Raw genomic sequence first — 17,247 nt, 5'->3', positions numbered from 1 at the left:
AAATTCTTCGCTGCCGTTATATATTTGGGGCATGTATGCCGCCGTGATAGATTTGGGGCATTGTGCATGCCGGCGTAATATGTTTGGGGCATTGTGTATGTCGCCATGATAGATTTGGGGCATTGTTATGCTGTCGTGGACTCGTCGGGGTGTTTGGTTAATTTCCTACACTGCCGTTAATGACAAGTCCTTAGTGTAGATTGTGTTGAGATATATATATATATAGTGTTGTTGTTGAATAATTGCCTGGGCCTTATAGAGTAATTATATGGTGAAAGAATTTCTATGCATTTTATTACTTTGATGAGAAAAGAGAAATAAAAGAAACAAACCCCTTTTTTTGAATTTTCTAGACTTAATGTTCTATTACCTATTCTAAACTCAAGCTTAACGAGCCTATATTTTTTCTCCTTTTTTTTTTTTGAAACAAATACTCTATGAGAAATTATTAAAAAAAAACCCTAGAAGAGAAAAAAAATATTTTTTGATTCTTTTTTTAGGAAGGAAATCTAAAGAATAAACCAAAGAAAAATATTTTAAATTTTCGTTTGATATCCCTGAAAAAGATTTCAAAACGAGAAATGAACAAAATAAAAAAAATATTTTTAGATTTCAGTTTTTGTTACCTAAGGAAGAAACTCTAAAGATAAACAACATATAAAGTATGTTTTTTCTTCTTCTATGTACAATATCCTAAAGTTCTAGTGAAAATAAAAATAATATTTTTTTTATTCATTTTTCATTAATTTTCCAATGAAGAACCTCAAAAGAAAATCTTTTTGAATTTTTGGAATTAATATCTTAAAGGAAACATTTAAAGAGGTACTAAAAGAAAATTCTTTTTTTTTTTTAATTTTTAGTGTTAATGTACTAAAAGGAAATATAACAACAATTTTTTATTTTAAGTTCTAGATATTAATCAATAAAGAAAAACCACTTCAAATGATTTTGTATTCCTAGAATTAGTATTCTAAATAAAATTCTAACGGAAATATAAAAACGCAAAATTTCTTTTTTTTTTTGATTTATAACACATTTTCCAAATGCAAAAAGAAAATATAATAACAAAAGACTCTGCGAACTTAACTAGACTATTACAAACTCTAACATCACCTAAAAGACTCGACATTACTGTAGAAAACTAGAAGGTAAAAGATGACATAAAAGAAAAACAGACTCAAAACATTATAAATAAAAAAAATCTCCTTAAGCAACTCCTGAATTAGCGACCTGACTGGATGGTCCTAGGGCGTCTGTCACGCTCAAACTCCGATAAGCAGATCCACACCTGTATGAGAAAAAAAAGACCAAATAAGTTAAAGACCTAGAACGCTATGTGAGACAATAACCCTTCCTATTGGACACATGCAAGACATGTTTGTGACTATTTTCGTAAAATTAACTTATGTGGCTAAAAGTGGCTAAACATGCAAGATTTGGCTACGACCCCGCGAAGCCAAGAACCTAAGACTCACTAGGAAGACCGGACCCTATGTGGGTTGCCTACGTATCACGCCCCAAAAGACGAGAATCAGGTATGCGTAGTTCGGGCAGATTGGATACGGGCGAGAAATAAAAAAAAATAACTAATTTAGAGAAAATATATTTTTTGTCTTTTTTTTAAAAAAATGATGAAACATGTAAACTCTTTTGGATTTTTCTTTTCTTTTTCCTCTGTTTTTTGATTCTCTGATTTTTGGAAAATGATGAATAAGTGCAAAATCTTTTTTTTTGAATTTTCAAGCTCTTTTTTTCTTAACAGAAATGTGACAGAAAACATAATTGGGCCATACTCGCTTTATCCTCACACTTCACCCTCTCTTTTTCTTTTTTTTTCCTTTTCATTCGCCCTCAATTATCATTGGTCCGCCAAATGACCCTTTTCACCTTGAAGATTGCAACACGTAGCACATAGGATGCATCAGGATGGTCTTTTATTTTGGGTACACCTGTCCTAGACGGACCCAACCCCTGTGTTGAGTCCCCTAAGTCAAATGCACGTGATGCAACAAACGTTCCTATTAGGGATCCGGCATGAGGCTGAATTATTCTAAGTTCAAAACCTAGGTATGTTGTTTTGACTTGTGTACCCGAGCGGACAACTCGAGCCGAGGGAGCTACGTACCGGGAACCAAAAGGTCATCCGGCTTTGTAACTTGTCCGAGCCTCTTTCTAAATTATGGTATGACACTAACAGAAAAGAAGTCACGCTAGCGTGCACTTCCCCGAAGATGAGAAGAGAAGGGTTTCGCAGCAGTTTATATACAGTTCAAATAATATCAAAGCGGAAAAAAGCGGCATTTAGCACATTAGGCCCAAGCATGTAATAAAATTAGATAATAAAAGCCAAATATAACAATTATTCTAAGCTCGAATTCTTGAACCCTGAACCAGAGATTCTGGGTTCTTGTCCCCAGCGGAGCCGCCAGAGCTGTCACACCTCCTTTTTACTACCCCCGGAAGGATATAAGGGAGTCTTTTCCAATTTAAGTGACAATCGAAACGGGATTATTTTATTTTAAAATTCAAAGCCGCCACTTGGGATAATTTATGGTGTCCCAAGTCACCGGTTCAAATCCCGAATCGAGGAAAGATTGACTCTGTTTAAGTCCGCGAACACAGAAATCCGGGTAAGGAATTCTGTTAACCCGGAAGAAGGTGTTAGGCATTTTCGTGTTCCGTAGTTTTAGCACGGTCGCTTAACTGTTATTATTGGCCTATTTATTTGATTTTAAAACATCTTTGAAACCTATATGCATTTATTCTTTTTAAACCGCTTTTAATAAATTAGTGTTACATATTGCGAATTGTGTCACGGGAACCATACCCACGATCTACAACATGTTTATTTTATTAACAAGATTAAATTGTCGCCGGGTCACATAAATGTAACCCCGGATTTTTAGAAATTAAGCATCACGACTACGTCACCGTACCCGTACCCGTAGCTATGGTAATTATTGGATTAACACGCCTAAAGCAACTACGAAAGTTCGAAGCATTTTCTAGGATAACTTTGCGAGGGCCATATGTTATAAATTTCATTTGTGTATGGCGCACCTCAAATTATTTTAAAGAGGAAGGTTTTTATATATATTTGAAGGCAGACTAAAGATATTCCTACTTATCTAAAACAAGTACCACAACCACGCCACGGGAACCGTACCCGTAGTTGTAGTAGTTTAATTACGTGCCTAAAGCAAACTACGCAATTTATTTTAAATAACTAGTTATGATAGTTATGAGGGCCATCGGTGATTTAATTGCTTATGGCACACCTCAAGCCTATTTCTTCGAATGATTTCTTGGTCTAGTCTTATGGGGGCCATAAATTATAGGTTTTGTGGATATGGCACACCCCAATCTAACTAAAGAGTCCTAATTAATTAAAGATTAAGGCAGTTTGAGTTTACCCAAATTAAATTCTACATACATTGCCATGAATAGCCCAAGCAGAATACTATATCGCCTAATATCGGGGGGGGGGGGGGGGTAATTCTGGACTTAAAGGAACAATAAGCAATATTTTCAAAGGGAACTGGGCTCAACGGAAGGCACAAAATCAAAACAGGATCAACAAAGGTATAGTTGGGCCAGCCTCAAAGCCCGGCTGTAAGACTTGCATACAATAGCTGGAAACAAAACGACCACATGAACATCTTGAGTTCAGGTGATGCCTTAAACAAAAATTCACAGAGGAAAATGAATCAATTACACCCAAAACTGAAGGACCTAACTTGAGACTGGGCTGCTCGAATTGGGCCTATGTCAAGCACCATTCAAGGCCCAACAGCCATGTTACCTCATGACAGCCCAAGTCTTTTTGAAGAATTTTAACACAATTTTGATGCCAAATCATAATATTATTCTGAAAATACAGCACTTAACATTATAACAATCTATCCCCAATTTATTCTATTATCAAACATGATAGAATTTATAGCTCTAACTGAACATCAACATGATTTCAATACACAGCAGTTTACTAGTAATGATTCATTTTTTATCTAATTTTAGCTACCTAAACATAACTATATACTGGATCACAGCAAGCATGCTAAAAGTTCAGTGCCTTAAACTAATAGGGCAGTCTCACAGTCCATAGTTTAACATAGTTATCAAAATTACAACTAGAATGTCTATACAAACTTGAAACCCAAACAGCTGAACTTCAGAGCTTGATATAGAAGAGAGAAAATACCAACTCTTAACCATAATTAAGGAGTAACAATTAACATAAACTAGTAACAGAAAACATATTAAATACTGAAGATAACAAAAGAATGACAAGTAGAAAATACCTTCTTCATTTTAATCCGTGTAGTGCTTCAGATTTGCCATTTCAAAAAGTAAGAACAGCACCTGGAATAATAAAAGACAAACAGAGAGCTTCAGCAATGAAATAGCAGTAGCAGTAACTCTTAAACAATAGTGAACAACAAATTTCAACCAGCTACAGCCATCTTTTAAGCCCAGAAGGAGAGTAGTGCATTCAAACTTTAAAAAAATCCTAAAATATGAAGACCAACTACAATGGAACAGTGATTGCAAACTCTTCTTTTTTTGTTTTTTCTTTCTAATTCTCAAGCTCTATGAGTGAGGGTATATTCTTCAGCCGTTTTCTCACTTTTTCAAGTTCTGATCTCTGCCTTGATAATGAAGGAAACCAATCTTATATAGAAGGACCTTAGGGCAGCAACACTGATTTTAACATTACCCCTTCCCCAACTTTCTTTTTTCATTTCAGACCCTGCTCTCCTAAACTATTCAGTAATTCACCCTAAACCCCACCTTTCTAGAAGCTTCCTAATTAGTTAGGCAAGATTCCCTCTATAAAAATACCCTAAATACCCTTTAAGCTTCTGTTATTTACCTTCAGAAAGTACCACTAATTGGGCTAGACCCTAGCATACTTGAACCCTTCCCCCTTTCCTTCGAGCTTCTGAACTATGAAGCCCAATTTATGGTCCAAAAACCACAACCCACAAACAATCAAACCAATGGAGTTTCTGAGACTCCGGGCATTAAAATTCTAAAGAAGCAAAACAAAAGGAGAATGGAGCAACAGGCAAGCATGAAATCAAAAGTACTTAAAAGGAACTGTTAACTACATTATTAGGCTAATATCACTATAAACTAATATGACTTAAATCTAACATGCAAATAGAAATCGATTTGAACTAACAAAAGAAGAAGAAAGAAACCAAAAAAATGAGCCACTAATTAACAAGGAGAAGGAGAAGACAAGGTTGACTAACCAACGGAAGCATTAGCCAAAAATCGCGGATGAACAATATGGCCACTCGAATTGCTTCATCAAAGGCGGAAACTTACCATAATGAAGACCCTTAGTTAGGAGTGCTCTATCAGGGCAAACTTCGAGCCTTGATGAGTGGAAATCTTTGACAGAAATTAGGTCAAGACCTAGCTCGTTGTGTGTTTGTATTTTCTAACACTTGTTCCAGAGGTATTCAGAGTGGCGGGTCAAGGATCTTACTGGTTTATATTTACGTATAACTCACTCCTTACCTGCATGTCTATGCAGATACTGTTGGTGAGGACGAGGCTAGTGGCTAACGAGTTCGTTGAGTGGATTCTGTTGCTGAGGTGAGCCGCCGCATTGTTCGTGGAGGCCGCTATTTCAACTCTACCTATCTTATGTTTATTATTTCTTTCGGGTTTGCATGCCCGTCAGTCAAACTTCTATTACTCTGTTAGATGCTCCGAGGTCTTATATGAAATTTGGGTTAGAGATTCATTGTTTGAGTGCTCGTTAGAATTTACAAATAAATTATGGTTTTAGTTGGATAATTACTTCGTATTTAGTGATATTTAATGCATTTGGACTTGTACGTGTTTCTCTCGGTGCTTATATAAAAGGTTAAGAGTACATGAATTGGTTTGCCTGGCGAGTGGTGTTAGCTGGGTGCCAGTCACGTCTAGGGGGTAGTTTGGGACGTGACAACAAATGACAATTCATTCCACGTAACTTTTTTCTCAACTGTTTATCATGTCTCCCCCTCATGTTAGAAAAACTAACTTTCTTCCTCAATTTTGGAAACTCACCTATGTGTGTTATGGTGTTAATCAAAATATACACCGCACATCAATAATAATAATAAGATGAAATTATTTGGTACCTGACACTGAACCACTTGTGAGGGGAGTATGTAATATATTTTCGTATATAACCTATATCAAACTGATATAGATAACTTCGTTCTCATAAGCAATAGTTTAGCTATTAAGTGGAGGCACTTAATAAATCATTTTGATAAACCAACTGCGATGTAAGCCAACTTATCAAGAAGAACTTCTTGAATAGAAAATCTGGAAATTATGCTCGAAATTAAATTATTGAGCAAGTTACCTCGCAAAACACCATGTTGCAGGTTATTAATAATCGCACATGTAACCATCTCATAGATGCATCTTATGTGGTATACATGGCAGGTGAATGGGCCCATATTCACCTTTGATATTTCCAGCATTCATGGGATTCAATCCCAATTTTAATTGGTATATTAATTAATGAGAACAGGCAACATAATAGAATTCGTAAAGAACTTTCTAGTTCTTTAATATTTACCCATGTGAATTCTCTTTTATTTTTGCACATCATACTTAAATTGATATGGGTAAACCAATTATGCTAACTGAATAAATTATCAATATTGATAAACTTCAGATTTACACCATGACGTGTGCAATTATCAATAAACTCCAAGTTTATTATGATATGGGTTTTTATATCAATAAACTTCCTTTTATTGTGGCATTCTTTTGTTTGTGTAGTACAAACTGGAGAATAAAGCGGGTAGCTTTTCACATACATATTACCCCCGCTCCCAAGTTGTAGTAATAGAAGATATTAAATCTTTCCTTTATTTATAGTCTCAATATAATCNATTATTTCGTTCCTGACCCTGAACCACTTGTGAGGGGAGTATGTAATATATTTTCGTATATAACCTATATCAAACTGATATAGATAACTTCGTTCTCATAAGCAATAGTTTAGCTATTAAGTGGAGGCACTTAATAAATCATTTTGATAAACCAACTATGATATAACCAACTTATCAAGATGAACTGTCTTGAATAGAAAATCTGGAAATTATGCTTGAAATTAAATTATTGAGCAAGTTACCTCGCAAACACCATGTTGCGGGTTAATAATAATCGCACATGTAACCATCTCATAGATGCATCTTATGGCCCATATGCACCTTTGATATTTCCAGCATTCATGGGATTCAATCCCAATTTTAGTTGATATTTTAATTAATGAGAACAAGTAACATAAGAGAAATCTGTGATAATAGGCTACATAGACGATATTTACACCCTAATTATACCATGCTTTATTGTTGTTTTATAGGCTAAATGGTAACAAAATGCTCTAATTGGTGTTCTTTTGCTTCGCATGGAATAATCCAAGTTAGGAAGAACTATGGAGTATTTTGGAGTCATTATTGTGAAGAAAACGCCAAATCAAGAAGCACCCGAGCGGAAAGGAGCAAAAAGTGGACTGGGCTGAAATCCACCGCGACCGCGGTGGACCGCGGTTGGACCGCGGCAGGCCAAAGACGCGAGGCAGAAGGGTTTTCTTTCACCGCGGCCGCGGTGAACTGTGCAGTTGCCCAGAACCTTTGGGGCCAAAGTGTAACTCGGGGAAAACTTATTCCAAACCCTTATAAACTCAAGAAGCTCGCCCAAGAAAGTATCAAGCTTATTTTTAGACTACTTTGGAGGTAAGAACAAGTGTGAGAAGAACGACCAAACATTAGAGTTTTTCTATCTTCTCTTTATTATTGCAATTACACATTATGAATAATTTAGTAGTTTTATCTTGCTTTGTTATGAGTAGCTAAACATTTGATCTAGGGTTGATGGAACCAATTGTTGGGTGAAGTTTTGACTCAACTTTGTTATAATCGAGCCGGGTTTATTATATGATTGTTCAACTACGTTTCGTATGGTGATTAATTGAATGGGCCCTTGATTAATCGTGTCTAATTGCCTTGTGTTTCTTGAGAAAGAATACTAGGTTAGACTGCTGTTGAACAACACCACTTTTGGGTAATTGAAGAGATTCATTACTTGAACTTAAAAGTGGGGTTAGAGATAACGAAACTTTGGTGGGATAAGTCAGAGCTGCACAAATTGTCAGCTAGAGTAGTTCGAGAGAATGCTCTAGTAAATTATCGTAGTTGATCGAGAGATAATTACGATAACCCATAGCTCATAATCCTCATAGAGTATTACGGCGAGATTATAGCAAAATAGTTAAGACTTAAACTAGCAATTGGGGAAATCAATGCCCTAGACCTTTTTACCATTGAATTATCTTTGATTTAGCATATTGTTATTTTTAATATCATTTGAAGTAGTTAAACAAAAACACAATCTTTATTGATAAAAATCTTGCATCTGGAAATTGTTTGAGTTGATAATAGCATTGCCAAGAGTTGTAATAGATAGGTTAGTTCCCTGAGGATTCGACTCCGGACTTAAAATCGGATTATATTTGCAACGACCGCTTTGTCTTTTAGAAGACATAGTTGGGCGTGATTAAATTTTGGCGCCGTTGCCGGGGATTTAACGGTGTTATTTATTATAACTTAGAAGTAGTGCTACAATTATTAGTTTAGATCAATTTTTTAAGGTGTTAAACAATTTTTTTCATTGAAATTCTTACGTTTGAACTCTTGTGGGATTCAGGTGTATGCCTAGAAATGACGGCGAACTGCTTGAAGGACTCTCAGACCCCGAGAAAACATTCAGGGCATTGAACCGTGCCAATAAGAAGAACAAACAATCACAACAAACACACCAACTTGAAATTGACATGGGAGACGTAGATAACGTCAATGGAAACATCAGGGAAGAGCCAGCTGACCCAAACGTCAGAGTAGTGGCACCTCTTGTGCCAGAAGTTGCACTCTATGATTGGGCACAACCAACAGCTGACAACCTGGCCACTGCCATTGCTGTGCCCCCAATACAAGCGGAGACATTCCAGATCACCAACAACATGCTGCATCTTCTGCAAAATAAGGGATTGTTCGCCGAGTCACACATTGAAGACCCTCAACAACACTTGAAAAATTTTCCGTCAATTTGTGCGACCCAAAGGCAGCCAAATGTGACCCCAGAAGCTATCAAGCTGTTACTGTTCCCGTTCTCTGTGACTGGGGAAGCTCAGACTTGGCTGAATTCGCTCCCAATAAATTCCATTGTCACCTAGGAGGAATTAGTCAAGCAGTTCCTTAATAAGTTTTACTTGCCCAACAAGACTGCAAGACAGATTGATGAGATACTGCAATACAAGCAGCAGCCTACTGAGACCTTGCAGGAAACTTGGGAAAGATTCAAAGGGATGCTAGTGAAGTGTCCCCACCATGGTATTCCGGACCAGATGCTCGGCCAGAGATTCTACATGGGGTTAGCTGACAATCTAAAGGCCAATGTAGATGCTTCAGCTGGGGGTGCATTTTTGAGTAAGACATTCACCGAGTGCAAAATCCTTCTTGACAAGATGTCCCAGAATTCAGGGTGGATGACGAGAGGTACAACACTGGCACCAATAGTGCATTCAGTTCCTCTTGACCCAAATAATTTGCATGCAGAGAACATAGCCACACTCATGACTCAGATGAGTATATTGACAAAGAAGATTGATGAGATGGGTACAAAGCAAGTGCATATTGTTGACACAACAAATGGAGGACTGTGTACACCCTGCATTAATCAGTCTTATGTGTGTTCATGGAGTGCAGAAGGTGACAACCAAGGGTTAAGAGAGGATATGAATTATGTCAACAACTTTGGGGGTCAGAGACAAGGAGGACAACAGTGGAGACCGGCACCAAATCAGCAGTATAGACCAAACATGCCACAACCTGGAGGTATGCAGCCCCAAGGCCAAATGGTGCCATATCAGAGACAACAGGGCTATCCACAGCAGAACCAACAACAATTGGCATATCAGCCACCTCCTCAGCAACAAGATAACAACATGGTAGAGATCAGGGGTATGCTTCAACAACTCATTGGAACAAATGGTAAGATGCACGAAAAGTTGGCAGTGCATGACTCAGCGATAAAGAACATTGAAACTCAGTTGGGGCAGCTGTCTATGGCCTTAAACAACCGCCCCCAGGGAACATTGCCAGTAGACATGAACATTAACCCCAAGGAGCAAAACCCGAATCAGCTGATGGCAGTAAGTCTCCGGAATGGGAGAGATTTAGACAGGGAGCAAGAAGTTGCACAATCCAGCAAAGAGACTACGCCAGCCACTCCAGTTCCATTGGAGGTAGATGAATCAGCAGAACTTACTGAAGTGGTGGTTGAACAGGTTCAGGATGATAAGGGTAAAGCTAAAGAGAGTGAACAAGCTGCAGAACAGGTGGTACCTCTTGTGCCACAGAACCCCAACAGAGAGAAGCCAGCAAGCAGTGCACAAAGGGTGATACCTGCACCATTCCCTCAGAGACTGGCAAAATAAAAGAAGGAATATCAATACAGGAAATTCATGGAGATGCTACGTCAAATTCAATTGAATATTCCTCTGATGGATGCTTTGAGGGAGATGCCAGGCTATGCAAAGATGATGAAGGACCTAATGTCACGAAAGTTTGATTTTCAGGACCTATCCACAGTAACTCTGACACAGACATGCAGTGCAGTAGTGACAAGACCCATGGCTCAAAAGATGTCTGACCCAGGTAGTTTTACTATTCCGTGCACTATTGAGAGTTATGCCTTTGCAAAGGCATTATGTGACTTAGGAGCTAGCATAAACTTGATGCCTCTAGCCATATATACCAAACTGGGCTTTGGCAGAGCTAGACCGACTTTGATGCTTTTGCAACTGGCTGACCGCACGGTTAAAAGGCCGACAGGGATTCTTGATGATGTGTTGGTACAAGTGGGGAAGTTTGTATTCCCTGCAGACTTTGTTATTCTGGATTGCTAGGTAGATGAAGAGATACCTATCATTTTAGGGAGGCCATTCTTAGCCACTGGGAGAGCACTGATCGATTGTGAAACTGGGGAATTAAAAATGAGGTTGAACGATGAAGAAGTCATATTCAATGTTCAGCAATCTATGAGGAGACCCAGTGAATATGCTAATTGCTCCCTAGTGGAGGCAGTGGATGTGATCCTGCATGAAGATGATGTGACCTTGACTGCTAAAGATCCATTGGAGGCTTGCCTGACAAATTTAGAGGAGATGGATGGTGAAGGGTTGGCAGAGTGGGTCATGGCACTCGAAGGCCAAGGATTCTGGAAGAGGGAACCTCAGTTCGAGTCCCTTGAGTTAGAAAAGAGGGCTACACCACCAGCAAAACCATCAGTAGAGGAACCACCCAAATGGAGCTGAAACCGCTCCCAGCTCACCTCAGGTACGTTTTCTTAGGGCCTGATTCTACTTTGCCTGTTATTATATCATCCGGTTTGCTAGATGTGCAGGTAGAGCAACTCCTACAGGTGCTACAGGAATGTAAGACTGCCATTGGTTGGACCATGGCGGACATAAAGGGTATCAGCCCAGCTTTTTGTATGCACAAGATTCTCTTGGAAGAAGGGCACAAACCTTCCAGGGAACATCAACGAAGGCTGAACCCATATATGAAAGAGGTGGTGAAGAAGGAAGTAATCAAATGGTTAGATGCGGGTATCATCTTCCCCATCTCTGACAGCAATTGGGTCAGCCCTGTTCAGTGTGTGCCGAAAAAGGGAGGAATGACGGTCGTACAAAATGAGAATAACGAGTTGATCTCGACTCGTACAGTCATGGGATGGCGGATTTGCATGGATTACCGGAAATTGAACACAGCCACCCGGAAGGACCATTTTCCCTTGCCATTCATTGACCAAATGTTGGACAGGTTGGCTGGACGATCTCATTTCTGTTTCTTGGATGGATATTCGGGGTATAATCAGATCTCAATAGCCCCCGAAGACAGAGAGAAAACATCATTCACCTGTCTGTATGGCATCTTTGCCTTTCGGAGAATGCCTTTTGGGCTTTGTAATGCACCGACGACATTTCAACGGTGCATGTTAGCCATTTTCACAGACATGGTGGAGGACATTATGGAGGTATTTATGGATGATTTCTCCGTGGTGGGGGATTCATTAGAGGACTATCTTCACAACTTAAGAAGAGTGCTCAGGAGATGTGTGGAGACAAATTTGGTGTTGAACTGGGAAAATGCCATTTTATGGTACAAGAAGGGATAGTCTTGGGGCATCGAGTGTCCAGTAAGGGATCGAGGTTGACCATGCTAAGGTTGACATGATTGAGAAGTTGACACCGCCTACTTCAGTCAAGGCAGTGAGAAGTTTCCTTGGGCACACCGGGTTCTACAGGCGATTCATAAAAGATTTCTCTAAGATTGCTAACCCTTTATGCAAACTCCTTGAAAAGGATCAGCCTTTTGTGTTTTCTAATGATTGCAGGTTGGCATTTGAAGAGCTGAAGAAGAGATTGGTGACTGCACCCATCATTGTTGCACCCAACTGAGAACAATCGTTCGAGCTCATGTGCGACGCAAGTGACTATGCTATAGGAGCAGTTTTGGGGCAGCGAAAGGATAAACTGATGCACCCGATTTACTATGCAAGCAGAATGCTAAGCGGTGCACAACTCAATTACACCGTGACGGAAAATGAGATGTTGGTTGTCGTTTTTGCATTCGACAAATTCAGGTCATACTTGATTGGCTCAAAAGTTATTGTTTACACTGACCATGCGGCAATTAGGTACCTGATAGAAAAGAAGGAGTCAAAGCCATGCTTGATTCGTTGGGTTTTTTTGCTACAAGAATTCGATCTGGAGATCCGTGACAGAAAAGGGATAGAGAACCAAGTAGCTGACCACCTCTCAAGGTTGGAAGGAGCTGAAAAGAAGGTAGAGGTTGAGGATATAACAGAGACATTCCCGGATGAACAGTTACTAGCAATGACAATGGAGGAGGCACCGTGGTATGCTGATATTGCTAATTATTTAGCAAGTGGTATTGTACCTTATGAACTCTCCTCAATTCAAAAGAAAAAGTTCTTTCGTGATTGTCGGTCTTATTATTGGGATGAACCTCTACTATTTAAAATATGTGTAGATAACATGATCTGGAGGTGTATCCCCGAGAAAGATCAACATTCTGTTTTGCAGGCTTGCTATGCTTCACCATATGGTGGACACTTTGGAGGAATTCAGACAGCAGCTAAGGTGTTGGAGTCGGGCTTGTATTGGCCAACTCTGTTCAAGGATGCCCATGCTTGGGTCAAAAGTTGCGATGAATGCCATAGGACAGGCAACATATCTCGCCGACACGAGATGCCAATAACCACAATTCAAGAGGTGGAGGTTTTTGACATGTGGGGGATCGACTTCATGGGGCCATTTGTCAGCTCGTATGGTAACAAGTACATATTGGAGCAGTTGACTACGTCTCCAAGTGGGTCGAAGCAGTGGCTCTCCCAACCAATGATGCTAAAGGGGTAACGGTCTTTCTAAAGAAGAACATTTTCACACGTTTTGGCACCCCGAGAGCTATACTCAGTGATGGCGGAACCCATTTCTGCAATAGAGCGTTCGCACAGCTATTGGAAAAGTATAGAGTTCGTCATAAAGTGACCACCCCGTACCACCCACAGTCGGGCGGGCAAGTTGAAGTGTCCAACAGGGAGATTAAAAGTGTCCTTACAAAAACAGTGAATGCAACAAGGACCGATTGGGCGAGGAAGCTGGATGATACATTGTAGGCGTACCGCACAGCCTTCAAAACTCCAATTGGTATGTCACTGTACAAGTTGGTGTTTGGAAAGGCATGCCACCTTCCGGTAGAGCTCGAGCATAAAGCACTTTGGCATTGTGGCAGTTGAACTTGGACATGGAGACAGCAGGCACCAACAGAGTCACTGGGTTACATGAGCTAGAGGAATTCAGGTTCCAGGCATTCGAGAGTGTTAGATTATACAAAGAACGGATGAAACTAATGCATGATAAGCACATCGTGGACCGAAACTTCAAATCCGGAGAGCTAGTGTTGTTATACAACTTAAGATTGAGATTGTTTTCGGGTAAGTTGAAGTCTCGATGGTCAGGACCCTTCAGAGTGGTGCAAATGTTCTCAAGTGGAGCTGTTGAGATTGAATCGGAAGATGGGACGAATAAGTTTGCAGTGAATGGGCAAAGGTTGAAACATTACCTTGGAATGGCAGAAGAGAAAGGGGATGGAGAGATAAAAACATTGAACGAGCCCCAGTACGCGAATGAGGAGTGATGATCCGAGCCTGCATCGTGCCGCGACGTTAAATCAGGCGCTGCGTGGAAGGCAACCCACGAATGTTGTTGTTTTTGTTTTCTTCTGTAACTTCCTATATAAAAAAAAAATCCTCGCACCGCGACCGCGGTGAAATGCAAGTGTTCTGCCTCGCAGTCGCTCAACCCACCGCGACCGCGGTACAACCGCGGTGAAATGCAAGTGTTCTGCCTCGCAGTCGCTCAACCCACCGCGACCGCGGTACAACCGCGGTGAAACGCAAGTGTTCTACCTCAAAGCATTTAACCCACCGCGGCCGACTGCGGCAGTTCACTAATTTGCGTCGCCAAGTAAGTAAATTTCAATTTTTTTATTTTTTTTCTTTTTCTCTTCTTTTTCTAATTTTTCCCCCCTCTTTAATTCTCTAACCCACCGCCCACCCCCCTCACTTTCCCAATTACTTTCTCTCTCTAACCCTAAACCAACGCTCCCCTCTTCTTCTTCTTCTTCTTCTTCTTCTTCTTCTTCTTCTTCTTCTTCTTCTTCAATTCTCTCACATTCACTGCCATCTCTCATTCTCACTCAACCCCATTCCTCTCAGTCTCTACTCCTCCCAGGTATGGCATGCTTTTATCTCTCTTTTCTTGTATTTTGTTTTAGTTTTTATGGTAGTTTAATGTTTTAAGTGTGTAGTGTTTTTCATAGATTTTTTTTCTTTCTTTTGATTTTCGTTTTTATTGTTGCTTGCTCATGGGTTATGTGCACTATTTTGTAGTGAAGTGGTTGACCAATGTTGTAGAGATGGGTGTGCGTGTGTGTGTAAGACTAGTGTTGTGGGTGGAATGGTGAAGTGCGAATTGTTGATTTGGGGGAAGAATTGTTGTATCCATGTGGACTAAATGTGTTAGGGTCGTGTCTTGCTCACAAGGTGTTTGTGGAATTGCCCCAATGGAGTTCAAAGGGCTAATGTGACCATGGTTGTTGTGGTGAAGTCTGAGTAACCACCCATGGTTCACACAACTCATACCCTCACTGATAGGAGATTCTTTGTTTGACAGGTAAAATGCATCCATCTAGGAAGAGATGCAATACAGGGCCATCCGCTAGTGGACCGGGCAGTTCCTCGAGAGCTCGGGGTCAAGCTAGTGCAACACAGTTTGACCGCACTAGGTTTGTCTCCAAACCGGCGGAGGGCAGGTACAATGCAAAGGCGTCAAAGAAATTATTACCGGAGATATATATAAACCGGGAAGCTTTGCAAGGGGAATGCCCGAATATCTTTGCTGAATTGAGGAGGTGTCAGCTGGACATCTTCTTTGAGGAATCGGAGGAGGCAAACGTACAGGTAGTGAGGGAATTTTATGCTAACTGCCCGGAACATGAGAATGGGGTTGTCACAGTACGCAATACCCGGGAAAATGCGTCCCTCGAGGCCATCCGCAGGGTGTATCGGCTGCCAGTTTTCATGGGGGAAGCCGATAATTATCGTGCTTATCGCCAACCAAGTGTTTATTGGGCAAGGATTCTTGAGACAATATGTGTGCCAGACAGAGAGTACATTTGGATAAAGCACCGGATCACACTTAGCTCCCAGTCTCTCAATTGGTAGACTAAGTGTTGGCTCACAATTATCAATAGTCGGCTGCTGCCCTCCAGCAATACTACTGATGTCAATCAACCACGAGCAGCAGCTATCTACTGTTTCATGACCCACCAGGATTTTGATGTTGCCCAACTCATTCATGATGAGATGTTCATCCGCTCACCTGAGATACTCAAAGGTTTTTACTTCCCTTCTTTGGTCACCAAGTTGTGCCGCGCTGCTAGAATCCCTGAAAACCTCAGAGTTGATGGGAAATTGCCATTGAAAGCCCCGTTCCGAGCGAGCAAAATCACAATTGGGAGAGAGCCGGTGGTAATGGTTGAGGATGATGATGAAGCTGACGAGGTGGCTGAGATTGCTGCTGTTCCACCACCTCCAAGAACTGATGAGGCGGGCCCATCACAGCCCCGCCGAAGTACCCGCCTGACAGCCCTGGAGCAGGAAATGGCTGGTCTCCGCACTTCTGTCACTGACCTGGGTACCAGAGTTGACACTCTGGCCACTCAACAGGCCAAGTCGGAGAAAAAGATTATGGGATGGCTTCGAGCGCTAGGACGAGCATGTCACCTCGATCCTGGCACCGTCTCTGATCAGGATTGAGCTTCAGGGAAGTCCCCTTACCTTACTCTGCTTATTATTTGCTGACATGGGGACATGCCAAATTTTTAAGTGTGGGGTGGGGGATGGTTGTTGTTGTAAAAAGATGGTATAACTGTGTATGATGTTGCTTTATTTTTTGTTGATTGTGTGGTAATTTAGGGTCATGTTAGTTAACTTCGACTTGGCCCGAAGACGGACACCTTTCGACAGGTCTCTTGAGGGACATTAGTCGAACAACAAAAAAAAAAAGAAAAAAAATGGAATATAAGGACTCTTCCTGATGACGGATATTTGAGATAGTTTCTTGAGGGAAGTTAGTCTAGAGAAAACACCAAAAAGTTTTTTTTAGGTAGTGTAGTAACTCCCCCTTGATTTTTCTTTGGGCCACGGTTCTTTTCCAAGGGTTTAGCTTGAACCGGGTGTAGGTAGTTTTTGTTTACTTTGTTTTTAGTTTTTAGTTAGTATTGATGGGCTACGAGCTGAAATAGAAAGAGAAACCCTAGGCGTTAATACACCTGAACACAGTTGACACTAGAGTGCAACGCCTAGTCTCAGTGGTTGACTCTTGCTAAAGTGCCTTAAATTTGTATGTTTGTGACTGACTTGAACACTCAAAAGAGAGTGTCTTAATAAACCAATCTGGAGTGAGTCATGTGCTATGTGTGTGTGAGCTGTACTGTATTCTATGCTTTACATTTGATGCCTAGAACATGCCCTATGTGTTTGCAAAGCGAAATAGTAGCTTCATTCAGTCTTAGAAGTGAT

The sequence above is a fragment of the Nicotiana attenuata genome, chromosome 2 (assembly GCF_001879085.1).
Source record: "Nicotiana attenuata strain UT chromosome 2, NIATTr2, whole genome shotgun sequence".
Lineage (NCBI taxonomy): Eukaryota > Viridiplantae > Streptophyta > Magnoliopsida > Solanales > Solanaceae > Nicotiana > Nicotiana attenuata.
The sequence above is the reverse complement of the archived record's forward strand: the minus strand, read 5'-3'. Positions refer to the sequence as shown.